The 12,976-nt window shown below is 54.6% G+C and overlaps 1 protein-coding gene across 6 annotated transcripts in view; it reads right to left on the reverse strand.

Moving 5' to 3' along the window:
• The window catches only part of GDPD5 (glycerophosphodiester phosphodiesterase domain containing 5), an 87,888-nt gene extending 83,352 nt beyond the window's left edge, over nt 1-4,536 (reverse strand). For 4 of the 6 annotated variants that reach the window (XM_040489380.1, XM_040489381.1, XM_040489388.1 and 1 more), the window contains exon 1: nt 3,743-4,536. The gene's annotated coding sequence lies outside the window, so the exon portion shown is untranslated. The remainder of the gene's footprint in view (nt 1-3,742) is intronic. The other 2 variants (XM_040489390.1, XM_040489387.1) reach the window with 1 other exon arrangement.
• Between the last annotated feature and the right edge of the window lie 8,440 nt (nt 4,537-12,976).

The raw sequence follows: 12,976 nt of genomic DNA on the forward strand, positions 1-12,976 counted from the left end.
TACTTGGCACAGCGGTTCAGAAGTACTCAAGGGCATTAGCTACTGTTAATATCACCAGCATAGTTTTATTAAATGAGTATGCAGGCACATTTCACTGACTGTAGAATGTGATGCAGCGGTAGGTATTATTTATTACTATTACTGTGAAGTGTTACAAGTTCAGAGGAGATGTGACCGGAGGGTTAGGTAATCCAGGAATGTTTCTGGGGGGAATTTATGACCTGAGTTAGGCCTACACAAATGGGAGGTGAGCAGAGAAGCAGGGATGGTAGGGATGCTGAGAGGAACCCCATAAGCAGAGGGCAGCACGTGACAGGTTCGGGAGACTGTGAGAAACAACAAACCAGAGGTCTGTGCAGCGGCTGCGGTGGGCAAGGCCTTGAATGCACAGCAAAGGGGCCTGGTCTTCCTTTTACAGTCAAGAAAGAGCCACAGAGGGTTCTCAGTGAGGACTCCGTATGCTTTCTGAAGTGTGAAGTTTGTCGGGCATTCAAGGCCTTCTACCATCTGGCCACCCATCCCTTTTTTCCCACATGCCTCACTGACCCCACAAACCCCAGTATTCCTACTCCAGAGTTCTCCCCACCTCTCTGCCTTCTACACCATCCCATCCGCCCTGCTACTAGCCCACCCCATGCTTCAAGTTCACAATGAAGCACCCTTCTACCAACTACCCATCGTACCATGTGCTTCACATATATCACCTCACAGTCACCCATAACGTCTCTGGTCTCTGATTTTACAGAGGACGAAACAGAAGCCTGGCAGGATGGTGTCTCACTCGCTGTCTCACAGTACGTGGCACAGCCAGGATTCAATTTTGAACTGATGTCAAGACCCCTACTCACTATAGCAAACTGCCTCTTGTCCCAGCCCACAGAGCCTTCTGAAGCCTTCTGGGTTACTCCAGCCTCAAAGCCTCTCCCTGCCAGCCCCTAGCACTCATTTGGAATCAGAGGCCCACGACTGGATCCTAGCACACCTAGCTTGCTTTTCATTGTTTCCTGCACGTCTATCTTGCTCCCACCCCCAACAGGAAAAGAGCCATGGTTGATGATAGGTCACTTTCTTCCCGTGCTGTCCCCTCCCTCCATATCCAAGATGTCTAGTAGCACTGATAGGAACCACCCACCTGCTCTGGTAGGATTCAGAAGTTCAGCTGAGCACAGGGCAATTTCCCTGAGCCTGCCTCCCATTTCATGAGGGGAGCCATAAATTATTCACTGCACCTTTGTGCCTAGGAAGGCCAGACAAGGGGCCAGAGGGAAAGAACACCAGCCCCTCCCAACCCCAGAAGCCAACAGCCCTGGGGTGGGGGTGGGAGGTCAGAATCCGGAGCCCCTAGCCAAGGTCTCGAAGCAGATTCCGGAGGGCTGTGGAACAGGGAAGCAGCCAGGGGAGCATGACCCATACAGGAGTCCCAGCTGAGCAAACCCCAGTCTGTGAGCCTGCAACAGTAGCCTACCTTCTAACCTAAGGCAGATCTGAGAATTTTCCTGGTCAAAATTCAAGCTTCCTTTCTTTATAGAGAAGGAAATAGATATCTGGCCAAGCACTATATATTTGCATCTTATTTAATTCTCACAACAACCTTGTAAAAGCGAAATTCCAATTTACAGGGAAGCCAGTGCTCTTGAGTAAAGTGCATGTGGCCCAGAGTAAAGTGCCCAGCGGGAAGCAGAGCAGATTCAACCCACCTGGTCTGACTTAGCTGTCTGCCTGCGCTGTTTAGCCCACCCAACTGGGAGCTAGTCGTCCCACTGCCTTTTCCATCTGGGTGACTTCCAGAGCACCTGGTATGAATTGACGCTCAGTTCCTGAATTAAACTCCAAGGCCCTGGGCAAGTATGTGGCTTCATCTCTCTGGGCCTCCGTTTCCCCCACATGGCAGCCATTAGTAACAAGCCCAGTCCTGGCAAACACAAAAATCTCTTTAGCACTTGACAGTTTGCCAGATGTGATGGCCCCATTATCTGAGCAGGTAACACACAGCCTGCCTTGACCCCATTTTACAGGTGAGGCCTGGAGACATGCATGCATCTGAGAGGTCCCAGGTGGCCCACCAACCCCCATCCTGCCTCATACTCCAGGTTCCAGGTTCTTTCCACCACACCATGAAATGAGATCACAGGTGTGAAATTATCTCATCAAAGGGGAGCTTTGTTTAGATGTAGGGATTATAATGAGAATTTGAATCCCCATGGATGGGAGTTGGGGGGGGATGCCAAGCCCCTCTGTAACCCTCTCTTTCGGTGCCCCCCAACCCCTCCACCCCCAGGGACTGAGCTTCTAGCCTTCATCTGACCTCTCCACCCTCCTCCACCTCCCAGGGGCTTTCCAAGGGGGTTTCCCCAGACACCAGGAAGCTGGGCACAGCAGGGGTTAACTACTCCCAGCCAAGGCCACAGGGCTCAGACCAAGGCCACGTCCCCTCCCCCTCCCCACTCAGAACAAGAACCTACAGAGCTCACGCCAAGCTATCTTTCACAACACCCCTCTTTCTGCATGGCCCCAGGGGGCAACAGAAGGAGCCCCTGCCTGGGAATCCAGACACCTGGGACTGTGCCCCTAGCCCTGGCAGCCCCAGCCTAGAGACCCTAAGCAAGCCCCTCCCCTCCCCTCCCCTCCCCTTCTGGGCCAGAGGTGTCTGGCAGGTTCCCTTGCCCAGGAGAAGCTGGGGTCAGACCTTCAGTCTGGGTCAAAGGCTATGGGACTGCTGGCTGGTCTTGGGCCCCAGCAACCACCACACAGACTCTCAAAGCAGCCTCATAAGTGGTCACCCTGACCTCCCATCAGGGGTGAGAAAACCCCAGCCACCCACCCAGAAGATGCTAACTGGGAGCAGATACCTTGAAAGATCTTTGGGAAGATTTTCTCAAGTGTACTGCTGCCTCAACCACTTATTTACTTTAGCCCCTAGGACAACTGGCACCCCCCCCCCGGCCCCCCCCCCCCAGCCTCCTGTGTCCCATTACTAATGTGAAGGAGGGGAGCTGGTGAGTGCTGAGAGCCCTCACCTCTTCCAGCTCTGATGGGCTCTGACTTGGGGACCTCTAGAGTGAGTTTTCCCAACAAGCAAGCAGCATCTCAGGATGCCATGGTGTCTTAGAGACCCCAGAGCCTGGCACACAGGGGCCAGGAGCCACTGCTCCCTGGTCTGGGGTCCACAGGGAGGGAAGCTGTGGAACTGGGAAGCTTCCCATCTCTACCCTCAACTCTGGGTCACCTTTCCTGGGACGTGACCTGGCCGTGGAGTGGGAGGGAAGGCGGCCAGGGGAAGCCACCTCCCCAGCCTCAGGATCAGCTCTTGGATGCCCCAGTGGCCCTGCTTTGACCCCTCCCCGCCACCTCCTGCCTGGCGGCTATCCACTTCCTTTCTTCGTTCTCCACTTCTTTCCCTCTCCACCCTAACCCTCCACCCCAGTCTCATCCCCCAGAGTGAAAACATCAGGGTCACTCAACCCCGCTGAGCCTCTGCGTCCCCATCTGTAAGAGCCCATAACAATGCACAACACCTTTTATCTCATGGAATAGTAGTGAGCCTTAAATGAGGGACCATTTGCGCAAGGGTGGGGCGCGGACCCGCACACAATGGGCGCTGAATAAGTGCCCGTTTTCTCCCTTCCAGGCGCCCTCTCCTAGCTCCAGCCCCAGCTAGTGCCCGGTACACGCCCGCAGCTGGCCCCGCGCTGCCCGGTAGGGGTCGAAGGCCGCCCTTGCCTGGCATCCGGGGCTCTCTCACCTGCAGCTCTCGGCTCTCGGCTCTCGCCGGCCGCCGGGCAGGGGTGGTGGTGGTGGGGTGGCCTGTGATCCCTTCTTCGGGGCAAACGCTGAGCCCTCGCCTGGGGCGGCAGAAAGGTGACAGCTTCGGCTCGCAGCACCAGCTCGGTCCGGCTCAGTCCAACTGCCCAGCAGGCTTGGGACCCCTCACGGGGTGCTTGGACCCGGGCCGGGGTTTCCTGGGCGTTCGCACGGTCCCAAGTCCGAAGCACCGGGCGGAAGGCAGCTGAAGGTTTGGGTCTCGGGAGCCAGAGTCTGGGGGCTTCTGGGCTCCGTTGCACTCGGTCGGGAGGCTGTGGGCACCCGTCTTAACCCGGGTCCGGGGGCTCCGACACACACTACAGAAAGGCAGGGTACAAGCCCGCAACCATAGACCAGTACGGTGGGCCAGGAGCTTCCCGCCCCAGGGCACTGGATCGGGTCGGGAGCTCAGGGCGTCCCAGCCGCGACGCCCCGGATCGCGGGGCTGGGAGCGTCCCGGCACAGAACCCCGGGCTGGGGCAGGCGGGGCAGGGCGCAGGCGAGGACACGCAGAGCCGCGGCGGCCGAAGCCCGGCGGAGAAGTCTTCCCAGGTCCGGACTCGGCTCGCTCTGCAAAATGGGGCGGACCTCCGCGCGTCGGCTGACTCCGGAGCTCGGGGCCGCGGCTCCACTTCCTCCTCTTCCCCCGGCTCGCTCGCGGCTCGCTCAGCCCTGCGCGGCAGCCGCAGCCACCCCCGCTGCTGTCATCCCCGCCGCCCACCCCCACAAGAGCTGCAGCCGGAGCCGGAGCCGGAGCCGGAGCCGAGCCCAGCCGAGGCAGCGCCGCCCAGCGCCAGAGCGCCAGCTGGCGCGGCTCCGTCCGAGCGGGGCGGGGTCAAGCGAGGCCCCGCCCCCCCCGCCGGGCCTTTGGCAAGGGGCGGGGCGCGCCCCAGAGACCCTCCTCCGGCCCCGCTCTGTCCGACAGCGGGAGCCAATGGGAAGATGGGAAAAGAGCGGAGCTCTGCGGAACGTGTACTCTACCCCGAAGAGGGCGGGGCAGACAGTGGAGACTTTGCGGCTGGGGAGAGGACAATGGAGGGGTGGGGGGTTTTAAAGAGTGGAACGGGGTACAGAGTCGCCTGGGGACCCAGATGGAGGGAGAGGTGATGACTGCTGTGTGTGGGATGGGGGCGCGGAGGCTGCCGTGTGTTGGGGAGTGGGGGGTCAGGCGGTAGGAAAAGAAGCAGGGTGGAGGTGAGGTAAGGTATTCGGGGATAGCGGAGTCCCCAGGGATAGGGGAGCTCTCCGGGGTGGTGGGACACCGCCTCCACAGTACTCTTCCCCCTTCCCCAGTTCAAGGGCTCAGCGCGCGGAGGTGAGCATTGGAAGCCGTGAAACATTCAGATTTCACGAAGCGGTGAAAAATGTTTTTGAAAATAAAGATCGTATCTACCTACCTACCTATCTTCCTTCCTTCCTTCCTCCCTTCCATCCTCCCCCCCCTTCCTTCTTTCCTTCCTTCCTTCAACATTTTCCCCTTCCCAGCGCCCATCTTCGAGGAGGAGCGTCCTTGCCAGTTATAGATACACTAAATCAAGAGCAGTGTGTGAGGATCACACACACGCACTCCCTCTGTCTCAATTCCTCTCTCTCTCAATCTCTCTGTCTCTTTCTCTTTCTCCCTCCCCTCGAGTAAGGCAGCATCTGCGCTCGGCTCCCTGCCCTCCCCTCCCCCAGCGCCTTGGGTCGGGGGAGCTGTGTCTGATTATCTGATTATTTCCAAGAGTCCCCTGCCAACTGCACAGGGCAGGGCACAGGGCAGACGTTAGAGGGTTTTGATGTATGAATGAATGAGGGTTGATGTGCTGCTGGGTCATGTAAAAGTCACTAATTGGCCTGGGGAGCAAAGGAATGGCGGCTGCACAGTAAGGCTTTTCAGTAAGCCTCACACAATAGGTGCCCCATTTCCCTGATGACACCAAAGCACAGAGAGGCCAAGTGATATTCTCAAGATCATATAGCTGGCACAGGATTCTATCCACTCATCACTATCGCTTTCTAGGGCATAGCTGTGTGGCTGTGACCAGGTTACTTGACCTTTCTGAGCCTCTGGTTCCTCATCTGTAAAAGGGAAATAAAGATGCTGCTACTTGGCGGGGACTGGCAGGCACCAGACTTCAAAAAATGGAAGGAAGGGTATTCCTGGCAGAGGAAACCGCATATGTAAAGGCATGGAGTCTGAAAGAACACTCCTGGGGACCCCTGGTCTATTCTGGAGGGTTAGGCTAGGCTTCCCTGAGGGAGTAAAAGGCAGGCTCAGGCCAGAAGTAGGGGGTAGCTAGATTAGGAGGGAACCTCAGGGAATGGACAGTGCTCTGGGCAGAGAGGCCAGCCTGGGCAAAACCGTGGAGGTTAGGGAGGACATTCCTTTGTTGAAGACAAGTTCAGAGTGGTTGGACAGCTCCCAGGGAAGGAACAGCAGAACTGATGGGAAGAGAAGAGCATGACAGAGCCAGACAGGAGGGAGTTCAGACTTTATTCTGAGGACCAAGAACTCTGTTGGGGTCTTGCTCATGACCCTGAACCCAGCAGGGTTATTCCGAGGCCCCAGCCTGGACTCACTGGTTGTCAGAAGGGTGGCCTGGAAAATTTTAAGCCAGGCATTGATAGGGGAAAGAGAGCTTTGTAGGGAAACCAGGTAGCACGAAAACAGTTAAAAGCCACAGGAGGCAAATGCCATGGGCCTGCACAGTGAAGGTTGGAGTCTTCAATGAGGTCTGGACCCTGAGGCTCTGGCCCATCCCCTCTTGAGAGTGCAGCAGCCTTAGGGTCTGGTTGGAAGAACAAGGAAGAGGGTGAGCTCGAGGCTGAAGTCCAGGGGAGCACCCTCTCTTAGCCAAGCCCAGGGGTTGGGAGTTTGGAGGTTGTCTCCAGGAAGCTTGCATTGGTGGATGTGGCAGGAGGGCTGGGAGGGGGCACTTTTGCTAAGAAAACTTCGACTTCTCCCACTGCCCAGAACCTTCATATGGCTCCCCGTTGCCAGCACGATCAGGTCCTAAATATCTAGTCCGGTGTTTCAAGGCCTCCATTACTGCTCTCTCCCAGCCTCACCAGCCTCCTCTTCCAATCACTTTCCTCTCCCCTTGTACCAGACTTCTCTCAGCTCTATCCATGAGCAGGATACAGTCTGTCCCTTCCCTGTGGTTGCTCTCACAATTGTCCTTGCCTGGGGTACCGTGTTCCCTTTCTCTCCCGAGTGATTTCTACTTCCCTGCTGAACTGAAGAGAAGAAACTCTGGGGCAAATGCCCATCTACCCTCTTTACTGCTATATCTTCAGAGCCCAGCACATAGCAGGTGCTCAGTGGGTAACCGTTGAATGAATGTTCCATCTCGCAAATCAAGTGTCTCCTCACTGAGAAGCCTTCTTGGACTCTCCCAGGAAGTCTGCCTTCGGTACGAGATCTCTTGGCTTGAAGGCTCTGTAATTATGTATTTGGTGTCTAGTTGGCCCCACTGGGCTGTGGGAGCATGTCTGTGGCAGTGCGCCCCCACCCACCAGCACCCCACGGAGTGTAGAGCCGGGCCTTGTAAGACCTCAACATAGAGCAATGAATGAGGCTCTCAGAGAGCAGTTCTCTGGCCGCCCCTGCTGAGAGAGCCTCCTAGGCGGTTCAGATGAGCAGAATGCCAGAATGAAAAGGAGGCTTTCAGAATAGACCCCCATCACCTCTGAGGCCTGGGGGAAGAGGGCCCAAGGTCACCAGGAGGTGACCAGCAAATAGTTCTCAGACACCCACATTCGCCCTCTGGCTACCCTCCCCGGGGCTGGGGGGGGGGGGCGGTGGGGGGCGGGGAGGAAGTCTCCTGACCTGGGAGAATCCGGCCTTTTTGCCACCAGAGAGTCCCACAAAGCGTGACAGATTCATGGTCATGGCAGTTTGCCTGGGAGGGTGACCGAGGGCTCAGGGGAAGGCTCTGAACCTGGGCCTCTGGGGCTGACAGAGAAGGCTGACCTTGTCGGTCTCGTGCCCACCCTCCCAGAGCCTGGCATCCTCCTTATATCCTCCTTATATGACCAGAGGAGGTCATATCCTCCTTATATGACCAGAGGAGGATTAACAGTGGGCCTGTTGCAGCTTCAGCTCTGTCACACGTTCCTTTTTATTCTTGTGGCAAAGATTCACTTTTGTGCCTCCATGTACGGTAGGAATTTTGCATTCTTTTTCTTTTTCTTTTTTATGTTTATTTTTGAGAGGGGGGAGGGGCAGAGAGAGGGAGACACAGAATCCAAAGCAGGATCCAGGCTCTGGGATGACAGCACAGGGCCCGACGCAGGGCTCGAACCCATGACCCGTGAGATCACGACCTGAGCCGAAGTCGGACGCTTAACCAACTGAGCCACCTAGGTGCCCCTGCATTCTTTTCCTTAAACAGGAACTCCAAATTGTATAAGGCTGCACGCCCTGCGAGATCTGCCTCCAACAAATCATTAGGGTGCACCCATGATGTGCAGGCACTGTGCTAGGTGCCGGCAGGGGACAGCACGGAGAACGGGGCAGCTTCTGCACTAACCTCCTCCTGGTGGGGCTGATGGGCTCAACTGAACTCACAGTACGTGCTGCTTTCCTACCTGTCTGCCTCTCCAGCCTGGAATCTGTCCCCAACTCGTGCTGCCCGCATGCACCCCCCCCTCCCCCGGGGCTTCAAGGACCCTCTGAGAAGCCTGCCCGACCCTCCCGGTGGGAAGCACAGCATTGTCCATCGAAGCAGCTGACAATGCAAGCTTTTTGTGCCCTTCTGGGGACACTGATCCCCTTGGCTCTTGGGCTACTTGTGGGTCAGTTTTTAGAGGGCAAGGGATGGAGTCTTGTCTGTACCCCTAGCCCATCCCACATTTACCAATAATTCCTGAGCTGGATGAAGTCCTAGACTACACATTGGGCATCCAGGGATGGGACAACTGGGGAGGAGACAGCCCTTGACATCAAGGCGCTCCAGTCCCAGGGCTGTGTGCAGCGGCTATATGTACAGAGTGCTCTGTGAACACAGAGGAGGGTGCCTGCTTTGGCAAGGGGGGGGGGGCGGGGCGGGGTCAAGGGCAGTTTCGCAGAAAGGTGACATTTGAGTTGGCTATCTAAGGCTAAGTAGAAGTTGTCAGATAAGGAGAGAAGTCTAGGCAGACAGAACCCAGAGTACAAAGGCCCAGAAGTGGGAACAGGCAGGTGACAGGTGAGAACTGTGGTGTGTTTGAGGGAAGGGCAATGACGTGGGGAGGGAGAGCTTGAGGACACACAATGGCACAGCTGGAGCGCAGACTCTGAACCCACACGGCCTGGGTTCGCATACTGGCTCTGCCTTTATGAGCTCTGTCATGGCCCTGTGCCTGTCTCCTCTATAAAGTGTGGATAATACCAGTACCTATCTCACGGGGTATTATTTATAAGGATTAAATGAGGTCCATTTTGTAAGAGTTTAGGGTGATGTTGGCGCATGGTAAGCCCACTGCGAGTGATAAATAAGGTGGAGCTGGAGGGGCAGGCAGAGGCCATATTAGGCAAGGCTTTGAGTTTGGACTTTTACCTGGAGGCACCAGAACTTTAACAAGGAGGAAGGGATCCAGCCTCCCTCCTCCCACCCAGGAACTGCAGGCCCCCTCCCCCTCCCCCTCCCCAGCCCTCGGAGCCTCTAGTGGCATCAGTCAATACATAGTGGGACTGCAGGGGCTGGGGCCACATCCCCACCCCCCCACCCCCCGCCTCGGCATACCCAAGGCAAGCGTATGGCCCAATTTGTTGCCAGAGGAGGTCAGGGAGGGGCCCCCAGGGGGTCTGGGCATCTGGGAAGGAAGAGCATCTGAACCCTGGCCGGCCCTGAAGGATGGTGGGACGGGGTAAGAGTGTGTGTTGAGTGGGGAGTGGATGGGGGTGTTGGAAAGGCAGCAAAGTCACTTACCTGACCTGGAGACAAAGTAGGATGTGGGACACTTGGGGCATGATGTTTGGGCTGGGGAGCCAGAGGCGCATCCTGGCCTAGTCACCTCCCTTCTCTCTGCCTCAGTTTCCTCGTGAGTAAAATGGAGACGAAAATGGCCCCTCAAAGGTGGTGAGGACTAAAGCGCTTGGTCAGCCAGGCCTGAGGCAGCATGGTGTGGCGGGGGAGATCTACTCGGTTCCACGGTACCAAGGCGGGAAGGTCGAGAAAGCCTGTGCCTGAAGAGGTAGGCAGGAGGCCCTGTCCCTCAGGTCTTTGTCACAGGGTTTGGTTTCTGTGCTGCCAGCAGAGGGGAGTCTGGGGAGAGTTTAAGCAGGAGACGATGTCAGATCTGCTTTGCAGAGCTTGTTCTGGTCAGTCTTTGGAGAAGACTGAGGCAGAGAGGGCAGCTCGAGCCTGTTTTGAGAATCCAGAGGACAAGGAAAGGTGAGGTTCTGAACCTGGGCTCCAGGGGTGGGCGTGGGCGGTCAAGGACATTTAGGGGGAAAGAGACAAGCTACTGATTGTGTCTATGTGGGGTAAGGGAGATAGAGAATCTGAGATGTTTGGGCCTGGGACAGTCTTTAGGGTGAGAGGGGACCATTCCCAGGGAGGGAGTGTGCGGTTCACAGGGATGCAGCAGGAAAGAAATAAAGCGGGAGAGGGGGTGGGCCAGGAGCATTGGGACTGAATGCTTGGGGTCAGCATCTGGGTTCTGAGGGTGGTTCTCTGGAGAGGTGGAGGCAGGAACAGGGGTGCGTGCATGTGGAGACTTTGTGGGTAGCCTTTCCCAGGTCGATGGCAAAGGGTGCACGCTTGAGTGGCAGCTGGGGGAGGAGGCAGAGTTGGAGGCTTTGGGTTTTTGTTTTTGGAGGGGAACGTAAAGCCTACAGCCCTGTGCAGGAGAGGAGGTAGCCAATTAGTGGGCTGGAGAGACAAGGTGCTGACCAGAGTCTGAGGAGAGGCAGCACTTCCGGCTTCCGAGTGGTGAGGGGACCGGAGTGGGGACAGGGCAGGTGAGGAAGATCAGGCCTGAAGGCCTCAGTGAAGCAGGAGCCAAGGTGTCTGCCCTCCAAGGAGAGGGCCAAGTGGAGCAGGCCTCCAGGCAGGAAGCTGGGAGGCGTGGCCGTGGAAAGTGGAAGGGAGACCAAGGTGAGAGCCATAAATCTGTGTTGGCTCCTTTCATATGGTGGAGGGATTGGTGATGGCTTCGGGGAACGTCTGTATCAAGTAAATAAGAATTTATACCTGGCCTGCTTCTCATTCTGCTGGATCCTTGGCTCCAGTCTTGAAAGGATGGGCAGCTTCAGGATCCTCCCTGACCCCCCATCCTGCGACTCCCTCCCCTCCACCAAGCCTTCCTACGGGTCAGTGGGAATAACAGCGATCATTATCAGCTTACCGGCACTTCCTGATGTTCGTAAGAGGGGGAATCTTGGACCCACCATTGTCAATTGCATTCCCCCCGGGACCATGAACTCCTTGTTGGATTTCTTCCCTGTCTTCAGCAGCACGGGGGCTCGGGTCACACCCAACCGGTGCCGAATACCTTTAAAGCGAAGCAAAGGGGAGAACTTTATTTGACCGCCTCTGCTGCCCCCTGCTGTCTGATATGGGTTGGTGGAGAACAATGGTTCTAAGTGCTAACGCTACAGCTCTGACTCTCCAATTTGTGGGTCTCCAGACACTGTTTCACGCCTAAAAATTATTGAGGACGCCACAGAACTTTTGCTTATATGGTTTATATTGGCCTTTACAGTGTTATAAATTAAAACAGACTCTTAAAAATGTTCATGTAATTAATTTAAAATAACAACCTTCCTACGTTTAAACATCTTTATGAAAAATGTCTTTTCCTAAAGAAAAAAACGAGGGTGAAGAGTGGCATTGTTTCACAGATTTACAAGTTTCTTAATGCCTGGCTTAACAAAAGACAGCTGGGTTCTCCTATCTGTTTCTGCATTCGATCAAGCACAATATGCTGTTTTGTTTGAAGCTGACAAAGAAAATGGAGGCTTATGCTGATACGTAGTTAGAAAAGAAGGGGTATTTTAATGGCCTTTTCAAATAATTGCGGACACAGCAACAGTCAGTTGCTATTAGAATCTGAAATCACATCAGTGAAATTTTCTTACTCAGTTCCATTAACGTCCATTGGTCTCCTTTGCACTGTTAAATACATCTTTTACCCATGCCTGATTTTGTAACAGCATGCAGTGGCCATTAGGGAAAAAATTAATTCGCCAAGTTACCTTTCAAATGCTGATAAATTTTGGCACACACTAGCTTAAAAAATCGAATTCACTAATATCACTACTGATCTCATCAGAGAAATCTTTCAGTATTGAGAAGCTGTCAAGCTTACAGTGGTGAACACGAGTCTTCCAAAATTCTAATTTTCACTTGAAAGCTTGAATTTTTATCCTTAGCCACAAACTATGTCAGTCTACCCTGAAATGACAGGCTCATTTCTTCAGTTTTGAGAAAATGCCTGCCAGATATTCAAGTCTGCATAACCATAATTTGCCTGTCAATTTTTCTTTCGAGTAAAAATAGCGTTCCATGAAAAAAGTGGCTAGGGTAGCTCACAGTTCAAGCAGTTGCACAAATGCTTTTCCTGGAGGCAACCACGATGCTTCTGTCTACAGCAGAAGTGCTTCAGGATACTTTCCGTTTCATCACAAGGAATATTAAAAAGGTGTGTATTCAAGGGTGAATAAAGAATGAATTGAATACGTTTTCTTGTTTCATCAGTAGGATAATTTTATTGCTTTCTTGAGTGATATTGGCAGTGTTTTCCTGCGAGGGCATGGCAGCAAAGAATATGATTATTTCTAGGACAGTTTGGAGCTCCAATTGGTATGGAGGCACCAGTGGCTGCATCATCTGTGAAACATCACCCCAGTGGAAAAGGCAAGGGATGCTTAGTACCGTTATGCAAAGGGTTTGGACCTAAAAGGGTCTAGTGTCTGCTCTGGAATGTGTATTTTGAATTTAAAAAAAAAAAATTTTTTTTTTTTAACGTTTATTTACTTTTGAGACAGAGAGAGACAGAGCATGAACGGGGGAGGGGCAGAGAGAGGGAGACACAGAATCTGAAACAGGCTCCGGGCTCTGAGCTGTCAGCACAGGGGCCCAATGCGGGGCTCGAACTCACGGACTGCGAGATTGTGACCTGAGCCGAAGTCGGCACTCAACCGACTGAGCCACCCAGGCGCCCCTGGAATGTGTATTTTGTACTAGGCACTGGTTCGAGCATTTTA

This window comes from Herpailurus yagouaroundi, unplaced genomic scaffold, assembly GCF_014898765.1.
Source record: "Herpailurus yagouaroundi ecotype Mexico unplaced genomic scaffold, PumYag 180, whole genome shotgun sequence".
NCBI lineage: Eukaryota > Metazoa > Chordata > Mammalia > Carnivora > Felidae > Herpailurus > Herpailurus yagouaroundi.